This window comes from Petromyzon marinus, chromosome 47 (genome assembly GCF_048934315.1).
Source record: "Petromyzon marinus isolate PM22_M1 ecotype Great Lakes invasive population chromosome 47, UKy_Petmar_22M1.pri1.0, whole genome shotgun sequence".
Lineage (NCBI taxonomy): Eukaryota > Metazoa > Chordata > Hyperoartia > Petromyzontiformes > Petromyzontidae > Petromyzon > Petromyzon marinus.
Genome location: NC_133713.1, coordinates 7852463 through 7868147, shown reverse-complemented (window position 1 = coordinate 7868147; position 15685 = coordinate 7852463). Strand labels below are relative to the sequence as shown.

General features: G+C 52.4%; 1 long non-coding RNA gene and 1 other non-coding gene across 2 annotated transcripts; one reads left to right on the top strand and one right to left on the bottom strand.

Annotated features, from left to right (window-relative positions):
• Positions 1–473: 473 nt before the first annotated feature.
• On the bottom strand, positions 474–5879 carry LOC142931050 (uncharacterized). The gene is made up of 2 exons (XR_012947046.1): positions 4448–5879; positions 474–3968 (listed from the first exon to the last, which is right to left on the bottom strand). It is a non-coding gene; the product is annotated as an uncharacterized LOC142931050 (long non-coding RNA).
• Positions 5051–5155, top strand: LOC116952652 (U6 spliceosomal RNA). The gene has a single exon (XR_004404494.1). It is a non-coding gene; the product is annotated as a U6 spliceosomal RNA (small nuclear RNA).
• Positions 5880–15685: the final 9806 nt, after the last annotated feature.

The following is a 15685-nucleotide window of genomic DNA, read 5'->3' as shown; positions in this document are numbered from 1 at the left end:
CTCTGTTTGGTCTTCCTCTCTTTCCGGTTCATTCCGTTTTTTTTTTTAGAACAAGCGCACACTTTTAATTCTCCTGCTCTTGTCCATCCTACTCCACATGCGTCCAAATAAGTGGCCGTCTCCTTCTCAGAGGGTTCAAGGAGGTTGTAAACTCATCTCGCGCGGGATTAATCGACACGACGGAGAATTAAATGATGGAGAAAAAAAAGTGTACGGGGAAGCAACGGCGATTAGCAGACCAGAAGGCCCCTTCCCACCTCACTGACCTGCTCCACAGCCACAACCCATCCCGTAGCCTTCGCTCATCTGACGCCAACCTCCTGACTCCACCTCCCAGGACCAAGCGTCGAACCTGGGGCGACAGAGCCTTATCTATAGCTGCCCCCCCCCCCCTCACTTTGGAACTCTCTCCCAAAACAAATCCGTGACTGCACCGACCTTCCAGCGTTCAAATCAATTGACTAAAACTCACCTTTTTAAAATTGCTTTTAATGTTTAGCGAAGTTTAATGTGCGTTTAGTGTTTTTTACCATTTGATGTTGTTTTTGCTGCTTTTATGATTTTATTTAAAGTGTCTTTGAGTATTCATAAAAGCGCTCACAAATAAAATGTATTATTATTATTAGAAGCAGGCGCGTCGCTAAAATTGCCCTTCGCGTCTCGAGGCAGCCCCCCCGCTTCCACTGATTTAAGGCTGCCCGCACGCACTTGCCACAACAGCTTTACGGAGTGAGTGTGGGCAGGCCGGTTCACAACCTCGCCCTGGTGAGTGCTGTGGGCAGGCCGGTTCACAAACTCGCCCTGGTGAGTGTTGTGGCCTGATCATAGGGTGAGTGTTGTGGCCTGCGCACAGGGTGAGTGTTGTGGCCTGATCACAGGGTGAGTGTTGTGGTCTACTCACAGGGTGAGTGTTGTGGCCTGATCACAGGGTGAGTGTTGTGGTCTACTCACAGGGTGAGTGTTGTGGCCTTGTCACAGGGTGAGTGTTGTGGCATGATCACAGGGTGAGTGTTGTGGCCTTGTCACAGGGTGAGTGTTGCGTCCTAATCACAGGGTGAGTGTTGTGGCCCAATCACAGGGTGAGTGTTGTGGCCTGCTCACAGGGTGAGTGTTGTGGTCTACTCACAGGGTGAGTGCTGTGGTCTGCTCACAGGGTGAGTGTTGTGGCCTGGTCACAGGGTGAGTGTTGTGGCCTGCTCACAGGGTGAGTGTTGTGGTCTGATCACAGGGTGAGTGTTGTGGCCTGATCACAGGGTGAGTGTTGTGGCCTGATCACAGGGTGAGTGTTGTGGCCTTGTCACAGGGTGAGTGTTGTGGCCTGCTCACAGGGTGAGTGTTGTGGTCTGATCACAGGGTGAGTGTTGTGGCCTGATCACAGGGTGAGTGTTGTGGCCTTGTCACAGGGTGAGTGTTGTGGTCTCCTCACAGGGTGAGTGTTGTGGTCTGCTCACAGGGTGAGTGTTGTGGCTTGCTCACAGGGTGAGTGTTGTGACCTGGACTGTCCACAACCTCACCCTGGCGGGGAGAGGGGCCCAAGAAGGTACCGCCGTGGCCGACCAACAGGGGGTGAGGGACATTTAATTCCTTGGCACCAAAGGCCGTGCCGACCGCGCCACGTAAACACGTGACTCTCTCTCGCTCGCTCTGCGTGTGAGCCCTGTCCATTGTCAAAGACCCAGTCGATCGTGGGCTTCATCCATTTGGCTCAGTCCACGCGTGTGACGTTTACTCAACAACTCTGCGATTATTTTTGTTCTTGTTAAGTGTGTATGTTTTTTTCTCGTTATTTATTGATTACATTTTTTTCGTATGTGCTAAGTAGTGGGCGTTTTGTATTATCTGTGTATCGAGTTGGATAATTGATGTGGCACGGAATTGCATGAATGACGCTCTATAAAATGTAATTATTATTAACTATGCATTAGATACTTAATCAGGGTTTAACACGTAGGCTTTCGCGACCAATATCATCCAAAATAGAGTATAGATTTTTGGGTGAGATCACGTAAATATGAAAGTGTCGTTATACCCGCCACCATCCGACACACCCAATTAGTAAGGTTTGTCACGTAAACAGAACATTTACAGTAGCTAGCTGTAATTACTGGCGAAACGTCGTACTCAAATTCACTCTTCGACACACCAGTGTGCTGAACTAGTAACGAATTGGATTGTTGTGTTCACGTGACAACCCTTACTAATTGGCTGTGTCGGGTGGTGGCGGGTTTAACGACACTTTAATAATTTACGTGATCTAACCCCTCAAAACATCTCTATAATGGATTACTCATGCTTGCTAGAATTCCTCGTGCGACTTAATTCTCCGTCTTGCCTGCACGGCTTCTTGTGGTACATCTAAAATCGCCCCCCCCACCAGTAAAAACGCAACATTCAGACGAGCCACTCATCAGCTGGCGACCGTCAGCTGTTGGCGATGTTGCTCCTCCGATCGTCACCGGACAACGTTCTTGGTGGGCGGGGGTCAGGAAAGCTTGCGGAGGGCTTCATCCAGCAGTGGATTGACCATGGCTGATGATGCTGCTGCTGCTCACGCTAGTTTTAGGTCAAAACCGTCATACGCTAGTTAGTAGGACATGCACGTCGTCTCGCCTGTAGCTCTGGGCAGCAAGACACACAGGGGGTTGGCGCGGGAGGGTCAAGAAGAGGATGAATGAGAGGAAGAAGAAGAGGAAGAAGAAGAGGAAGAAGAAGAGGTTTTTGTTGAACGCTGGACGAGCACCGACACTGACCGGATCACGTGGTCAAAGTCACGGGGTGGTCGACTCACGTGGCATTCCTTCCCCTCCTTCTCCTCCTTGTTACCTCGTTGTCCCACTCACCCATTATCCTATAGGCTATTGTTGTCCCACTGACCCATTATCCTATAGGCTATTGTTGTCCCACTGACCCATTATCCTATAGGCTATTGTTGTCCCACTGACCCATTATCCTATAGGCTCTTGTTGCCCCACTCACCCATTATCCTATAGGCTATTGTTGTCCCACTGATCCATTATCCTATAGGCTATTGTTGTCCCACTGACCCATTATCCTATAGGCTCTTGTTGTCCTACTGACCCATTACCCTACAGGCTATTGTTGTCCTACTGACCCATTATCCTATAGGCTCTTGTTGCCCCACTCACCCATTATCCTATAGGCTCTTGTTGTCCCACTGACCCTTTATCCTATAGGTATTGTTGTCCCACTGACCCATTATCCTATAGGCTATTGTTATCCCACTCACCCATTATCCTATAGGCTATTGTTGTGTACTCTCTGGGGCTACGCGCGGAACTCCCGCCATCAGGGTAGAGGGGCCAAGGGGAGTGGGCAACCATCGATCGGGTTCGAGGACAGGCAGCGGATAGGCATGTGTGTGCGCCCACTTGCCCCAACAGTCTGTTGAGGCTATACAGGGGATCTTTGTCTGTGTGGAGCCAGGCGAGGTTGACGGTGGGGAGCGGTAGTGCAGTGGTTAGCGCGTTGCGCTGCGAACCCAGCGAGCCGAGTTGGATTCCCGCTTACGGCCACCAACACCAATGACGATTATCTGAATCGGTCCTGGGCCTCCCCTAGGTCGACTCAACCTCAAGTAAGTACCTGGGTGCGGTGTGTAAACATCGCCACTGGGGAGCCAAAGGCGGCCGGGCGTGATGCTGGCTCGTGCGCCCCTCCGGCCTTCATAAGTGCCGCTCGCTAACAGCACTTGCCCCCAGAGTCTGTTAGAACTATCGGGGGGATATTTGGCTTTGGTGCCCACCCCTTCCCGTCTGCATCCCCCCCCCCTCCCGCCCCCATTATTGAGCTAACGGTTGGTGTCGGCGGAAGGGATTCGTCTCGAGACGCGGTTCCCCTTCTTCTTCACGCGTCGACCGAAGAACGAGGATGGAGAGGTTGAGTGAAGGTCACGTGGTAAGGAGACGAGCGAGGTGTTTGCAGCAGAGGGGCTGTCAGGGGTTTCCCTCCTGTTCACACAAAGAGAGAGAGAGAGTGGAGAGAGCGAGCGAGTGAGAGAGATTTTTGAACCAACTGGGGACGTGGATGGCCAAAGGAACAGCTCACTCGATATGCAGACTTCAGTGGGATACTCATTCCCTCTGCCACACATTTTACGATTCAGACCGTCGGTCATTTGCACGTGGTACCGAAACCACAAATGGTGCATTGTCACGACCTGCTCCATAGCAATGCTGCCGTACACAAAGCACACAAACAGAAAAGACAAACGTCCGTAAGTCACGGGGAAGTGACGGTGAACAACACAGCGCTGGTCACACGCAGGAGCGATTTTGGCTGCTGGACGTGGAGCTCAGCCAGTCCGGGGTGGCAATCGCGACGGAGCCCCGACGACTAGCACGCAGTCCGCTCTGACTCGCCAACCTCCGCTCCGCGCTCTCTCCCCGCCTTACAACAGCAGCTTCGTATATGGGGGGTGGCGCCTTACCTGGCTAACAAGTGCCATGACCTCGCCAACTTCGCCTGTGCTCAGGCGAAGTTGGCGGTGTACAGAACGAGGAAGAAGACGCTGCAAGGTGACACCGGCGGCTGCTCTGTGCTGCTTCCAGTGTCCAGGGGCCTGCTCAAGGCGCGGCTACGGCTGGAGCACGCCACGTACCACACACACGTGCCGGTGATGTGCACGTCTTCTTCGAACGCTGGGGAGCCGGACAAGCCCCTCTCTGTACAAGCGTGGACGGCACCCTCCACGTGTTCATCTTCTGAAGCGCTCGCTCGTCGCCGTGGCTTGCGCGATGACCACCACCACCACGTGACTTTTCTTTCGTCATGTGCGCGCCGCATTTAGCGCCACAGCGCGTGGATTTATAGCGATTATTTGTGTTGCTGGTGACTTTATGTATTTCATATCGGAATCGCCTCCAGTGCTGTTGCTGCTGGCAGCAATAAAAGTTGTTTAAAAGTCAAAAGTCTCACTCTTTATTTCTGGCTTCTCTTCAACGCGAATGCATCGTTCGCCTCTAACTAAATATTTCCGTGGAGAGGAGCAATGTAATTAGTTGTAAACCATGTTTGTTACCCTTCAATTGGCACTTGCTCCGGCAGGACATGTATTAAAATTGGAACGATACAGAGAAGATTAGCATGGCCCTTGCGCAAGGATGGCACGCACATTCCCGAAGTGTTCTATCTCTCTCTTGTTCTCTATATATCTTTCTCGTTCTCTCGCTCTCTCTTTCTCTCTCTTTACTTTTACGATCAGAGGAAACAAGAAGATGCTCGGTGCAGTCGGCACTTTGCGTTCTCTCTCTCTGCTGTGGGACGTGCTCCGTGCCATGAAGGAGCTGCGCCTGAAGCTGGAGGCGCCGGGGGACGGTGGGGGTCCCCCCCCCTCCTCCTCTTTCCCGGAGTTGTGCTTCTCCCGCGCGCAGCCCCCTGGCCACAGCGACTCCGGCAAGCTACTGAAGCTCCGAGGCTCTAGGAACGTGCCCCTGAAGAGCGCCCCGAACACAGCGCTCTACACGTGGCTGTGTAAAGGCGCTGCATTCCCGGGACCTGGCCAACCTACCGGACACAAAGTGCAGATACCATTTCTCTCCTCTCATTGCGACCGCCCCTCAGTGGAAACAAATGTACAAGTCTCCCGTAGCTAAACGCTGCGGTTACCGCCAGTGGAGCTTGGCACACTGCACGTTGCCATCGGCCGTGTGGCTCAGCCGAATCTCGCCAAGGGTAACAGACTTGTGCATTTCCTGCGGTGCCAGGGAGGATCTGCCCCATCAGCACTTACGCTGCCAGCAGCTCAAACCAATGTTCCGCCTTTTGGGGGACATCTTCAGGAAACTGGGGGTACCCTTCTACAACAGCAGCTTCGTATATGGGGGGTGGTGCCTTACCTGGCTAACAAGCGCCATGACCTCGCCAACTTCGCCTGTGCTCAAGCGAAGATGGCGATGTACAAGTCGAGGAAAAATAAGCTGCAAGGTGACACTGACGGCTGCTCTGTGCTGCTTCCAGTGTTCAGGGGCCTGCTCAAGGCGCGGCTCCGGTTGGAGCACGCCACGTACCACACACGTGTCGGTGATGTGCAGCGCGTCTTCCTCAAACGCTGGGGGGGCCGGAAAAGCCCCTCTCTGTACCAGCGTGGACAGAACCCTCCACGTGTTCACCTTCTGAAGCGCTCGCTCGTCACCGTGGCGCGCTACGACCACCACCACCACCACGTGCCTTTTTTGTGTTGTGCGCGGCGCATTTAGCGCCACAGCGCCTGTGTTGTTTGTGTTTTTTTTTGCTGCTGGTGACTGTGGATGTCGAAGCGGAATCGCCTCCAGTGCTGTTGCTGCTGGCGGCAATAAAAGTTGTTTAAAAGTCAAAAGTTTCTCTCTCACTCTCTCGTTTTCTCTCGCTCTCTCTCTCTCGTTCTCTCTCACTCTCTCTGTTTGACACATGTATGTGTTTGACACCTGTGTGCGTGACACGTGTCCTATCTGCATGACACCTGTGTGTGTGTGACACCTGTGTGTGTGTGTGTGAGACATCTGTGTGTGTGTGTGTGTGAGACACCTGTGTATGTGTGTGTGAGACATCTGTGTGTGTTGGACACCTCTCTCTCTCTCTCGTTCTCGCTCTCTCTGCTCCAGCCGTCGTCACAGTGTTGGCAGAACTAACAGCACCTCGTTCATTCATTTTTTTGTTGTCGTTCCCCAGCCCCCTCCGCTTCCCTCTTGACTCGCTGAACCAGCGAACGCAAACGGCAATTTTCATGTCCGTGGCGGCGGCGGTGGGGGCTGCTTGTGGGCGGCTGATTAACAAAGCGAAGTCTTTGTGCGTCGCCTCCCTGGCACGAGGGCACTGCCCGCCGTCGGAGGCGTTTGCCCGCAGAGAACAACAGCCCCGTGTGTCGGCGACCCCGCGCCGGTTGGAGGCGCGCACGATGAGAGATGAGCCGATTTGACACGTAGCAGGCTGTCGCGACCAATATCATCCATAATAGAGGGTGTTTTGGGGGGGGGGGGGGGTGAGATGGCGTAAATATATAATTGTGTCGTTGAAACCCGCCACCACCCGACACAGCCAACTAGTAAGGGTTGTCACATGTTCACATGTTCTGTTGTCACGTGTTCTGTTCTGTTTACGTGACAACCCTTACTAGTTGGCTGTGTCGGGTGGTGGCGGGTTTTAACGACACATTGATACATTTACGCGATCTAACCCCAAAAAACCCTCTATTATGGAGATGAGCCGAGCGAGGAGCGCTTCTGCACCGCGCGTTGACGAAGGGAAAGTGCTGTTGTTAGCGAGCACCTATTAAGGCCGGAACACGAGAGGGTGGGTGAGTTAGTGGCCAACACCACGCCCGGCCGACCTTTGAACCACAAAGACAAAGATCCCCCGGTGTAGCTTGGAACATATTGTTGGGGCAAGTGCTGTTTGCGAGTAGCACCTATGAAGGCCGGCACGGCACACGAGGGCGTGGGTGGCCAGGACCACGCCTCGCCGCCTCTGTCTCCCCAGTGGCGATGTTTACTACACACCGCACCAGGTGCTCGTTTGAGGCTGAGTCGACCTCGGGGATGCCCAGGACCGGTTCAGATAATCGGTCACTGATGTTGGCCGTGAGCGGGAATCGAACTCGGGTCGCCGGGTTCGTTGCGCGCTAACCGCTGCACCACCGCTCACCACACCACGCCCGGCCGCCTTTGCCCGACACAACAACAGCCGCCATCTGCCACTAGGTGGCGGTGATGTCACCATGGCGCTTGTGCCAGGCTAGGTGCACTTTAAGGCCGGTGTCGAACGCCCGCTGGCAGGAGGTCACGGGACAGGACCAGGTGCCATGGGTTGACTGACTGAGATGAGCACGCACACACACACACGCACACACACACGCACGCACGCGCACGCACACACACGCACGCACACGCACACACACACACGCCCGCACGCACGCACACACGCACGCACACACGCACGCACGCACACACAGCACACACAGCACGGACACACACGCACGCACACGCATGCACACACGCACGCACACACACACGCCCGCACGCACACACGCATGCACACGCACGCACACACGCACACACAGCACGCACACACACGCACGCACACACGCAAGCACACACACACGCACGCACACACAGCACGCACACACACACACAGCACGCACCCACAAACGAAATCACATCCGCGTGCGCGGCAGACTCGTTGCGAAAGACGACGAGCGTTGGCATCTGCTGTGCTGTCGACTGCGTGTGTGCGTGTGGGCGTGCGTGTGCGTGTGTGCATGCGTGTGTGTGTGCGTGCTGTGTGTGCGTGCGTGTGTGGGCGTGCGGGCGTGTGTGTGCGCGTGCGTGTGTGGGCGTGCGTGTGTGCATGCGTGTGTGTGTGCGTGTGTGTGTGCGTGTGTGTGTGCGTGTGTGGGCGTGCGTATGTGTGTGTGTGTGTGCGGGTGTGCAGGCGTGTGTGTGTGGACGTGCGGGCGTGTGTGTGTCTGGGCGTGCGTGTGTGTGTGGGCGTGCGTATGTGTGTGTGTGCGTGTGTGTGTGTGGGCGTGTGTGTGCGCGTGTGTGCGGGCGTGTGTGTGCGTGTGTGTGTGTGCGTGTGTGTGGGCGTGTGTGTGCGGGCGTGTGTGTGTGTGTGCGTGTGTGTGTGTGCGTGTGTGTGTGTGCGTGTGTGTGTGTGTGCGTGTGTGCGGGCGTGTGTGTGTGTGCGTGTGTGCGGGCGTGTGTGTGTGTGCGTGTGTGTGCGGGCGTGTGTGTGTGTGCGTGCGTGTGTGTGCGTGTGTGTGTGCGTGTGTGTGTGCGTGTGTGTGTGTGTGCGTGTGTGTGTGCGTGTGTGTGTGTGCGTGTGTGTGTGTGCGTGTGTGTGTGTGCGTGTGTGTGTGCGTGTGTGTGTGCGGGCGTGTGTGTGCGTGTGTGTGTGTGCGGGCGTGCGCAGGGGAGGTTGAGCGATCGTGGAGCGGTTCGCGCGGTGCTACGGGCAACGAACCCGGATAGCCCCGAGTTGGACATTCCCGCTCACGGTGAGCACGGTTTGCGACGTACGACGCCAAAGAAGTTCAACACGCATGTACACACCGTCGACGGATATCTGAACCGATGCTGGATCTCCCCTACGTCGATCATGTCACCACTGGGGAGACAAAGGCGGCCTGGCGGGTTGCGTGCGGTGCCGACCTTCATTATAGGTGCCCGATATGAGCACTTGCCCGAGCCAGTGCTGTTAAAGGCCTATACGGAGTGGGGATCCTTGCATGTGCGTGTGTGTGTACGTGTGTGTGTGTACGTGTGCGTGTGTGTACGTGTGTGTGTGTACTTGTGTGTGGAGGAGGCTCGTGAAGGACGCTACTGGGCAGTTGGAGGCAGTCGCCCTCCAACAACAACGGAGAGGCAGAGGAGCGACGCTCACAACAACGAGCGGAGCGCCGGGTGGCTAAAGCACAGCAAGTTGGCACAGTAGGGGGCACAGGTGGTGCATCAGCCAGTCATCTCGGTCGTCTCAGTCAGTCGACCCGTGGCACCTGCTGGGTCTGCCCCGTGACCTCCTGCCAGCGGGCGTTCGACACTTCACGTGGCCGTAAGGTGCACATGGCCTGGCACAAGCGTCCTGGTGACGACACCGTCACTTAGTGGCGAATGGCGGTTGTTGTTGTTGTGGGTACTGCGGGACTTGGTGGCGCTGAGTTCTCGCGGTGGTCAGAGGGTGCCATCGAACGGGCGACTGTGTGGGTTTTGGGATTAATCCCGGCCGCTGTGGGCATGGCCACAGCCTTGCGGGCAAGGCATTTGTCTCGGGTCAGGGGTCGGCAACCCGCGGCTGCTTCGTGACGTTGTTCGCGTGCATTGCGGCTGCTTGAAATGTTGAGGGTTTCCTTTTTTGTTTTACCGAATTTAAAGAAGCAGATTTTTTTGAAAAAAATATGTTCTTCTGCTTTGCCGACCCCACCACCTCCGGTCTCGGCTCACAGCCCCGGACGACGCCCCCCGTGACTGCCTCGAAGCTGCCGGACGCTCTCTGGCGCTGCCTTCGTTCTAAACATTCGACCGGTGGCGCGGTGCGGTAGTTGAATTGTCCCTCTCGCGGCATGGGTGGGTGCTGAAATGTCAAAACCCCTCGGGTGTTTGTGTGACGCCGCTGCTGCTGCGTTGTCAGTGGCGCACAATTAACAACAGCAAACAGATTTAAATTTTTATTTAAAGCTTTCGTGACTGCAGGGATTCAGATATTTATATTCTTTGGGTCTGACGATCGCTTGTGTTGTGATCGAAACGTCGTAGTTTTTGGCTATTTTCTTTCAACCCATCTATACGCGACTTTACCGAAAGACCCAAAGAATATGCATCCCTGCAGTCACGAAAACTTTAAGTCAAGATTTAACAGCAACAGACTCAACCACGTTCGTCAGTAATAACAACACCGTGGCTTGAAAAGGGAAATTCGTAATGTGCAACGTTTCAAGCAACGAACCTTATCCATAGCAATAAGCCCTTCTTCGCAACCCTTAAATAGGGCTTGTTTAAATAGGTGCTATGCAGAAGGTGCATTTCCCTGAACGTCGCCTAATATATTGTTTTCCTTTAAAGGGTCACACAGTGTAATTAACTAATTTACTCAAATGTCGGCTGTTCTTTGTAAAGGCACTGAGGAGTTGAATGCGAATGTCGGGGTCTGCTGCAGCTGCTGCTGCCAGCCAGGACGAGAGGGCTTCAGACGAGAGAGTTCCTCTCGTTTTGCCGTTTCTCCTTCTTCGTTGAAGGAGTGCAGACTACAGTCGATGTCATCTTGAACTTCTTGCGGCCACCGCACGTAGCCAACCGCGCTCATCAGAGACGCGGTTTGCTGCGTGGTCCATGGTTTGCGTTGTGTGTCCACAATCCCAGTAACTGCACTGTGACTTCTCTTCCATGTATTTAAATGAGCAGCGAGGTGTCTATTTGGGTATCTGTGCAACTCTGTGCATCTGTCTTCTTGCGAATGGCAATACTGTTTACTCACGAGATGAATTGGCAATGCCGAGGCCTGCTGCTGCTGCTGCTGGCCAGAGTGAGTTTACTGTTGCAGTCCGTAGTGTTTACTGAGACACGCAAATTGCATTTCTGTGGGAATCTAATGCTGCTGTTGTTGTTGTCCTTGCTGCTGCTGTTGTTGTTCTCGCTGTTGTTGTCGTGGCACCCTTTCGCAAGTATCAATATATAAAATGAATGAAATAAAAAGCTACAGCTGTTATTATTCAGAATAGGGGGGGGGGGGGTGTTAGATAATCGTTAAATATATATGAACCATTTATGGCATTCGGCCAGGAAAGTCACGAAAAAAATTGCACACGAACGACGCATTCACGCAAGCACCCGATGCTCCGTTTTTAATTTTTAAAATGAAACATCTTTGAATTGCATTATGTTTTGAATTATAAAATTGTATTTCTTCATTAAAAGCTTATATCATTTCACATTTGGAAGACTTCATTGAAAACGACATTTCGTGTGAATTTTCTCTCGTCGTTAAGTAAGATGATGGCCTTGCTGGGGGTTCAGCTCGATGCGGACTTTCACCTGTTTGTGATTGCGGGATCGAGATAAGGCGACATCGAGCTGCTGGCCGTGCGGGAAGACCGCCGTCTGCAGATCTATTCGAACGTCTGCAGATCGAAATAGGCTTTACCCTTTTAACTGGCACAAAAACTGACACCTTTATTCAAGGCATCATGTTTGCAATAACCACAACACAAGCAGTCAAAATGCAAACAAAAGAGACAACTCTGATAATATGCACTGTCCTTGAATTTGATTGGTCCACACCCGAGACGGCTTTTCTTAGAGCCTAGTCTCCACTGGTGTTGGACCAGAAGACGCCAAAAGGCGTACAACTCAAAAACAGCGCACTATCAGGTTATTGAGGGCTCGGGGTGAGCATTTACATTATGAGACCTCCTTTGCCAGCAACATGATATAGAAATAGGTTTTACCCTTGCACTGTCCTTGAATTTGACGGAAATTGCAGCGTTCATCACAGATAGATAAAGTTGTGCGCTTATATAAGAGTACTAGCTGTACTACTCGGCTTCGCCCGGGACTTGGATTCACCACGCCCGGCCGCCTTTGTCCCCCCAGTGGCGATGTTCACACAGCAGAGCAGTTACTCGTTTGATGCTGAGTCGACCTAGGGGAGGCCCAGGACCGGTAAAAAAATAATCGTTACCGGTGGTGGCCATGAGCGGGAATCGAACTCGGGTCGCCGGGTTTGTAGCGCGGCTCGCTAACCACTACACTACAATGCGTTACGCTTCCACACACAGACACAGATTACACATACACAGCGTGCTAACCACTACACTACAATGCGTTACGCCTCCACATGCGTGGGTCACGTGACATATATTGACGTCACAGCTCACTTGCCGTGCAAAAAAAATGCATTATTGAGCTCCCCCCTCCCAAAAAAATCGCACGTGGGGAGTTTGACAGCAGATTAGTGGGGGGGGGGGGGGGGGCACGAGGGGGGGGGGCAGGGGGTGGGGGCCCGTGGGGGGGGGGCTGCGACTCTCGGGTCACATGACGCCACACTCTTTGGTTCTATTCGGTAAAGTCACGTAGGTAAAAAATAAAACAACAAAAATCACGACGTTTCGGCCACAACACAAGCGGCACAAGCGACGTTTCGGCCACAACACAAGCGGCCGCTTGTGTTGTGGCCGAAACGTCGTGATTTTTGTTGTTTTATTTTTTTTACCTACGTGACTTTACCGAATAGAACCAAAGAGTATGGATCCTTGCAGTCACGAAAGCTTTAAATCTAGAACGCATGACACCATGCAGAGTCACGACACAATCCCCATCAAGTGCGGGGCAGAGTGGACACGCAGGAACGCCGGACCCACCGCGCTGTCGATAAGCTTGGCTAACAACAACAACGACAACAACAGTTTCTCCTGTTAAGATACAAATTCAAAGATCCTCCTCCCCGTCTATAGCCTTAACGTACTGCTTGTCCAGGCCCGCACAGACCACGTGGGGGTGGGTGGGTCAGCAACATGCCCGGCCGCCTTCGTCTCTCTTAATAATTTGAGGCGGAGTCGACCTAGGGGAGGCCCATGACCGGCACAAATGTATCACCAATTATTGTCGGTCATGAGCGGGAATGGAACTTTTTTGGTTGCAGTGCCGGATTATCGTAGTAGCAACAGTAGCTGCATATGTAGCTACTACACATGTGTAGTATTTACACAAATACTACACATGTGTAGTATTTACACATGTGTAGTATTTACACATGTGTAGTATTTACACATGTGTAGTATTTACACATGTGTAGTATTTACACATGTGTAGTATTTACACATGTGTAGTAGCTACACATGTAGTAGCTACGCGCACCGCACTTTCAAGAGCCCCGCGCTAAACGCTTTCAAGCTATCAATTCCGGTTCAGTGATTCTGCTCTTGCTCTATTACTATAGTACTATACCGCCTTCAACTTTTACGAACGACTGGGTGTTTAATGTTAGCGATATGTCGTATTATCTGGCTGTAAAGAAAAAAATACAATTACTTTACTATGCAAGTGAAAAATGTGTGTTTTAATATTTAATATTCAGGGCTTCGTAGCGCAACGCGCTAACCACTGAAGCCACCACTCCCCGCTGTTAAGTCACGACGCACTACCTCGGCTCAACAAAAATGTGTTTTTTTACTCTTTGCCTTGACCGTGAGAATCGATCGCCCCATTACAAGTTTGGAACGCGGCGTTCTGGACAAAGAGAAGCGGCTGTCATTGTAAAATGAGATTCCCACAAAGCGGATTTGGCATCGTGCATTCGGGCTTATTGATAACGGGCGTGATCATGTGCGGAACGGAAAAGTTTCAGCAGCCACTTCACAGAACAACTTTTCTTTGTCCGTGTCAGTCTTCATCGCACACATTGGAGCGCATCTAAGTTGCATGGAGTGAATGTCTTGGGGTCCGGTTTGTGCGATTTCACCTTTATGTAGCCAACCTATTTCTACCCAAAAAATTCGCTTTACGATGCGATTTAAATTCACGCTACATGTGGCTATGCGGTCGTACTTGTGAAAAAGATTGCGTGTGTACCGTGTGTACTGTGTGTGTACTGTGTGCGTTGTGGGTGTACTGTGTGTACTGTGTGCGTTGTGTGTGAACTGTGTGTACTGTGTGTGTACCGTGTGTACTGTGTGTACTGTGCGTGTACTGTGTACCGTGTGTACTTGTGTACTGTGGGTGTACTGTGTGTACTGTGCGTGTACTGTGTACCGTGTGTACTTGTGTACTGTGGGTGTACTGTGTGTACTGTGCGTGTACTGTGTACCGTGTGTACCGTGTGTACTGTGTGTGTACTGTGTGTACTGTGTATGTACTGTGTGTACTGTGTGTGTATCGTGTGTACTGCGTGTGTACTGTGTGTGTACCGTGTGTACTGTGCGTGTACTGTGTACCGTGTGTACTGTGTGTACTGTGTGTGCTGTGCGTGTACTGTGTGTACTGTGTATGTACTTGTGTACTGTGGGTGTACCGTTAGTACTGTGTGTGTACCGTGTGTACTGTGCGTGTACTGTGTGTGTTGTGTGTGTACTGTGTGCACTGTGTGTGTACTGTGTTTGTACTGTGTGTGTACTGTGTGTACTTGTGTACTGTGGGTGTACTGTGTGTACTGTGTGTGTACCGTGTGTACTGTGCGTGTACCGTGTGTACTGTGTGTACTTGTGTACTGTGGGTGTACTGTGTGTACTGTGTGTGTACCGTGTGTACTGTGCGTGTACTGTGTGTGCTGTGCGTGTACTGTGTGTACTGTGTGTGTACTGCGTGCGCTATTCGACAGGAAGCTGTCTCGTGCGGTGAATTGTGGTTTGGGTGACTGTGCGATTTCGCCTTGTGCGCCCTATTTTTTTTTAAAACGCAGCTCCTACCGCATTAAGCGAGGGAAATCTGTAGAAAATCTGCAAGCTATGCGGTGGCAAGATGTTATCTGCCTCGCCTGGTGTGCAGGAGGTCGTAGGTTCGAACCCGACCCTGACGCCGGCTTATTCGGAGTTTGCGTGTTCTACCCGGGGTCGCCTGGATTTTTCTCCATGTCCTAGAAACGTGAGCTTGGGAGTATTTTGTAGATATTTTTCAGTTTCATTTATTCGGTATATATTTACACATTTCCACGTGATAAACCACTTCGTTGAGCTATCATTTGTGACCAGGTCTCCTCTGAAAAAGAGCTATATAGTTCAATGGGCTTTGCTGTCGTCAAGTACAGCATTATACGATATTGAGTGTGATCATGTTTATTCAGTGGCGTGCGGTGAGGTCAATGGCTGGGGAGGCACTGTCGAGTTTCAGAGCCAGATTTACACACTGAGGGGGCGTGTCCTCACTGAAGGGGGCGTGTTCTCAGTGATGGGGGCGTGTCTGACACGCCCCCTCAGTGAGGCAGATGTGATAGCTGCCTCCCCTGGTGCTTTTTCATTGCAGTTTCATGACGAGACCAGCTAGCCTAAATATCTTTATACACCATACGTGAGATAAGTTACCTGGAGTATGGAAGGCGAGGACATTAAATGAAGGGGTCTACAAACATTACATTGGTGACACACAGAGAGATAGTAACAGGCACGCGCTTATTTCCCGCGCTCTATCAGTGTCTGCGAGGTTGCGCAATCATAGGGGAGGCTGAGCGCGTCACTGCCTCCTCGCCTCTCGTCTCTCCCTGCATTTGC